Genomic DNA, 6,181 nt, shown 5'->3' on the forward strand with positions numbered 1-6,181 from the left:
ACAAATGCTAAAGGAACTTCTCTAGGCAAGAAACACAACAGAAGGAAAAGACCTACAATAACGAACCCAAAACAATTAAGAAAATGGGAACAGGAACATACATATCGATAATTACCTTAAATGTAAATGGACTAAATGCTCCCACCAAAAGATACAGATTGGCTGAATGGATACAAAAACAAGACCCATATATATGCTGTCTACAAGAGACCCACTTCAGACCTAGAGACACATACAGACTGAAAGTAAGGGGATGGAAAAAGATATTCCATGCAAATGCAAACCAAAAGAAAGCTGGAGTAGCAATTCTCATATCAGACAAAATAGACTTTAAAATAAAGACTACTAGAAGAGACAAAGAAGGACACTACCTAATGATCAAGGGATCGATCCAAGAAGAAGATATAACAATTGTAAATATTTATGCACCAAACATAGGAGCACCTCAATACATAAGGCAAATACTAACAGCCATAAAAGGAGAAATCGACAGTAACACACTCATAGTAGGGGACTTTAACACCCCACTTTCACCAATGGACAGATCATCCAAAATGAAAATAAATAAGGAAACACAAGCTTTAAATGATACATTAAACAAGATGGACTTAATTGATATTTATAGGACATTCCATCCAAAAACAACAGAATACATATTTTTCTCAAGTGCTCATGGAACATTCTCCAGGATAGATCATATCTTGGGTCACAAATCAAGCCTTGGTAAATTTAAGAAAATTGAAATTGTATCAAGTATCTTTTCCGACCACAATGCTATGAGACTAGATATCAATTACAGGAAAAGAGCTGTAAAAAATACAAACGCATGGAGGCTAAACAATACACTACTTAATAACGAAGTGATCACTGAAGAAATCAAAGAGGAAATTAAAAAATACCTAGAAACAAATGACAATGGAGACACGACGACCCAAAACCTATGGGATGCAGCAAAAGCAGTTCTAAGAGGGAGGTTTATAGCAATACAATCCCACCTTAAGAAACAGGAAACATCTCGAATAAACAACCTAACCTTGCACCTAAAGCAATTAGAGAAAGAAGAACAAAAACATCCCAAAGTTAGCAGAAGGAAAGAAATCATAAAAATCAGATCAGAAATAAATGAAAAAGAAATGAAGGAAACGATAGCAAAGATCAATAAAACTAAAAGCTGGTTCTTTGAGAAGATAAACAAAATTGATAAACCATTAGCCAGACTCATCAAGAAAAAAAGGGAGAAGACTCAAATCAATAGAATTAGAAATGAAAAAGGAGAAGTAACAACTGACACTGCAGAAATACAAAAGATCATGAGAGATTACTACAAGCAACTCTATGCCAATAAAATGGACAACCTGGAAGAAATGGACAAATTCTTAGAAATGCACAACCTGCCAAGACTGAATCAGGAAGAAATAGAAAATATGAACAGACCAATCACAAGCACTGAAATTGAAACTGTGATAAAAAATCTTCCAACAAACAAAAGCCCAGGACCAGATGGCTTCACAGGCGAATTCTATCAAGCATTTAGAGAAGAGCTAACACCTATCCTTCTGAAACTCTTCCAAAATATAGCAGAGGGAGGATCACTCCCAAACTCATTCTACGAGGCCACCATCACCTTGATACCAAAACCAGACAAGGATGTCACAAAGAAAGAAAACTACAGGCCAATATCACTGATGAACATAGATGCAAAAATCCTCAACAAAATACTAGCAAACAGAATCCAACAGCACATTAAAAGGATCATACACCATGATCAAATGGGGTTTATTCCAGGAATGCAAGGATTCTTCAATATACGCAAATCAATCAACGTGATACACCATATTAACAAATTGAAGGAGAAAAACCATATGATCATCTCAATAGATGCAGAGAAAGCTTTTGACAAAATTCAACACCCATTTATGATAAAAACCCTGCAGAAAGTAGGCATAGAGGGAACTTTCCTCAACATAATAAAGGCCATATATGACAAACCCACAGCCAGCATCGTCCTCAATGGTGAAAAACTGAAACCATTTCCACTAAGATCAGGAACAAGACAAGGTTGCCCACTCTCACCACTCTTATTCAACCTAGTTTTGGAAGTTTTAGCCACAGCAATCAGAGAAGAAAAGGAAATAAAAGGAATCCAAATCGGAAATGAAGAAGTAAAGCTGTCACTGTTTGCAGATGACATGATACTATACATACAGAATCCTAAAGATGCTACCAGAAAACTACTAGAGCTAATCAATGAATTTGGTAAAGTAGCAGGATACAAAATTAATGCACAGAAATCTCTGGCATTCCTATACACTAATGATGAAAAATCTGAAAGTGAAATCAAGAAAACACTCCCATTTACCACTGCAACAAAAAGAATAAAATATCTAGGAATAAACCTACCTAAGGAGACAAAAGACCTGTATGCAGAAAATTATAAGACAGTGATGAAAGAAATTAAAGATGATACAAATAGATGGAGAGATATACCATGTTTTTGGATTGGAAGAATCAACATTGTGAAAATGACTCTACTACCCAAAGCAATCTACAGATTCAATGCAATCCCTATCAAACTACCACTGGCATTTTTCACAGAACTAGAACAAAAAATTTCACAATTTGTATGGAAACACAAAAGACCCCGAATAGCCAAAGCAATCTTGAGAACGAGAAACGGAGCTGGAGGAATTAGGCTCCCTGACTTCAGACTATACTACAAAGCTACAGTAATCAAGACAGTATGGTACTGGCACAAAAACAGAAAGATAGATCAATGGAACAGGATAGAAAGCCCAGAGATAAACCCACGGACATATGGTCACCTTATCTTTGATAAAGGAGGCAGGAATGTACAGTGGAGAAAGGACAGTCTCTTCAATAAGTGGTGCTGGGAAAACTGGATAGGGACATGTAAAAGTATGAGATTAGATCACTCCCTAACACCATACACAAAAATAAGCTCAAAATGGATTAAAGACCTAAATGTAAGGCCAGACACTATCAAACTCTTAGAGGAAAACATAGGCAGAACACTCTATGACATAAATCACAGCAAGATCCTTTTTGACCCACCTCCTAGAGAAATGGAAATAAAGACAAAAATAAACACATGGGACCTAATGAAACTTAAAAGCTTTTGCACAGCAAAGGAAACCATAAACAAGACCAAAAGACAACCCTCAGAATGGGAGAAAATATTTGCAAATGAAGCAACTGACAAAGGATTAATCTCCAAAATTTACAAGCAGCTCATGCAGCTCAATAACAAAAAAACAAACAACCCAATCCAAAAATGGGCAGAAGACCTAAATAGACATTTCTCCAAAGAAGATATACAGACTGCCAACAAACACATGAAAGGATACTCAACATCTTTACTCATTAGAGAAATGCAAATCAAAACTACAATGAGATATCATCTCACACCAGTCAGAATGGCCATCATCAAAAAATCTAGAAACAATAAATGCTGGAGAGGGTGTGGAAAAAAGGGAACACTCTTGCACTGCTGGTGGGAATGTGAATTGGTACAGCCGCTATGGAGAACGGTATGGAGGTTCCTTAAAAAACTACAAATAGAGCTACCATATGACCCAGCAATCCCACTACTGGGCATATACCCTGAGAAAACCATAATTCAAAAAGAGACATGTACCAAAATGTTCATAGCAGCCCTATTTACAATAGCCCGGAGATGGAAACAACCTAAGTGTCCATCATCGGATGAATGGGTAAAGAAGATGTGGCACATATATACAATGGAATATTACTCAGCCATAAAAAGAAATGAAATTGAGCTATTTGTAATGAGGTGGATGGACCTAGAGTCTGTCATACAGAGTGAAGTAAGTCAGAAAGAGAAAGACAAATACTGTATGCTAACACATATATATGGAATTTAAGAAAAAAAAATGTCGTGAAGAACATAGGGGTAAGACAGGAATAAAGACACAGATCTACTAGAGAATGGACTTGAGGATATGGGGAGGGGGAAGGGTAAGCTGTGACAAAGTGAAAGAGCGGCATGGACATATATACACTACCAAACGTAAGGTAGATAGCTAGTGGGAAGCAGCCGCATAGCACAGGGAGATCAGCTCAGTGCTTTGTGACCGCCTGGAGGGGTGGGATAGGGAGGGTGGGAGGGAGACGCAAAAGGGAGGGGATATGGAAACATATGTATATGTATAACTGATTAAATTTGTTATAAAGCAAAAAAAAAAAAACAACTGCTGTGGTAACACATCGGACAGTGCAGTAATCCCACAGAGCTCACAAAATGATTGTTTTAATTTAGCAAACTAAGTGAAAAATCAGTTAAGCCATGTGTTTGGTATCACCCAACAAAATAACGAATATATTGAATTTTCTTCTCTTTTTGAACCTATGCTCTAGGTTTCACTTGGCCGTAGCCTAAATATCTGAAGAGAATACAAATGGTGCTAAAACACATATGTCCTGTCCTGAAATGTGCTTTATTAGGTCTATCTGGTCTAAGAGATGTGTCCTGATCTGCTCCCTGTGGACTCTCCTGTGAACAGCAAGTCTCTCGCCAACATTTGCCAAGCAGATACCAACCTACAAATTGAAAGTCTGCATAAAGCAATTTCAGGCTGAGGCAAAGCATTCAGAGCCCCCTCCACTGGCTTAGCTGGTAGTATCTCTTTCAACTCACCTGGTCTAAATGCTGCCCATGGTCCATAAAATCATAGTCCATTTCAACCTCAGCAACTGAGACCTACGATTCACTTTTCTACTTCGAATTTTTGCAAATTGGAACCCGTGCTGGTTCCATTTGCTAATGGTGGCTACAGCCTTGTCTCTCCAAATTCCTGCACTGATGGACAAAGACGTAGTTATAAATTTCACTGAACCCTGATATATAAAGTTATTTAGTATTTCTTAGGACTCTGAAGCATTTATTTCTGCCCCACATAGAAGCTATTCTCTGCAATGAAACGGGAAGTCCTCAAAAGAAAGCATTTGATGATCTAGCTGGTAAAAACATAGAAATGATTAAAACAGAGGCAAAGAATCCACATGTTGCTATTACCTTAATGACTAAAACATGCAACTCATTAATTTAATCTGACAGTGAGCCCTTTTGTGGGTAGACAACTCATATGTAATGTCTTATTCCAGCTGAAGAGACTTGTCCCATGCCAAGCCTGGCTCCCCATTTCTTTTATTACTGAGAAGCCATCGGTACAATCCAAAATGATTAAAGCCATAGAGATTGAATTGCAGACAAAGAACTTCAGATTGGATCAGGGATGGGAAAATAAAACTCCAACCAAGTACAGGGCTCAAGGGACTTGTGATCAAAACATTCAAGTTTTTTTTACAAGCTGGAAAATTCAACTTCCTAGTTTATAACGTGAGAAAAAAATAACTGACATAGTCTATTAATACATTAATACTTTTTTCTGTGAGAGGAGTGCCTCCAGGTTCCCTAAAAAAGGACGCTTAAAATCATAAAAGTCATCATACACAAAATCATATACAAAATGTCAGAAGTATAAGAAAACTCATGAAAGAAAGATTCCTGGCTCCAGTTCTCCTTGTCCAAAGATACTTATTGTATGAACCTGGGGAAATTTTTGAACTTGATTATTGGGATAAAGATTAGTAAAATAGCACCTAAAACATTTAACCACAAAACAAAACAGACCAGAAAAATTAACATCCCACAAAACTTACAGAAAAATAAATGAAAAAAAAATCTTCAAATCACCTCCATATAACTAACCCATAAAAAAGAAATTTTTCTCATTATAACTATTCCTTTGCACAAAACAAAAATAATTCAAACCTCTGCTATCACTCAAAAAAGGCAAAGAAAGTCTTTTTCTATTGCTAACATTCTGGACCAAATTTTTAAAATCCATCGTAAACCACTTCTCAGTCACCAGACCTAAGTCTCGTTCTTTTTCTTAAGTTATTATTAACGTATTAAAGCAAAGTGTACCCTTAGGCGATCTTAAGTTCCCTACAAAGGAGATTCCTGTTCCCTCTGATATACATCTTCTTTCACACTCCATCCATTTCCATGGGACCCTCTTGATCTAGCTCATAAAACAGATCAGCTGATTGAGGGACACAAGTCTTAGGATACTTTTTGGTGCTTCTTAAAAACAAAAATGTTTCATGTTGAGGTAGATCCTATTTTAACCAATTGGGA

This window comes from Mesoplodon bidens (assembly GCF_964165515.1).
Source record: "Mesoplodon bidens genome assembly, chromosome: 1".
Lineage (NCBI taxonomy): Eukaryota > Metazoa > Chordata > Mammalia > Artiodactyla > Ziphiidae > Mesoplodon > Mesoplodon bidens.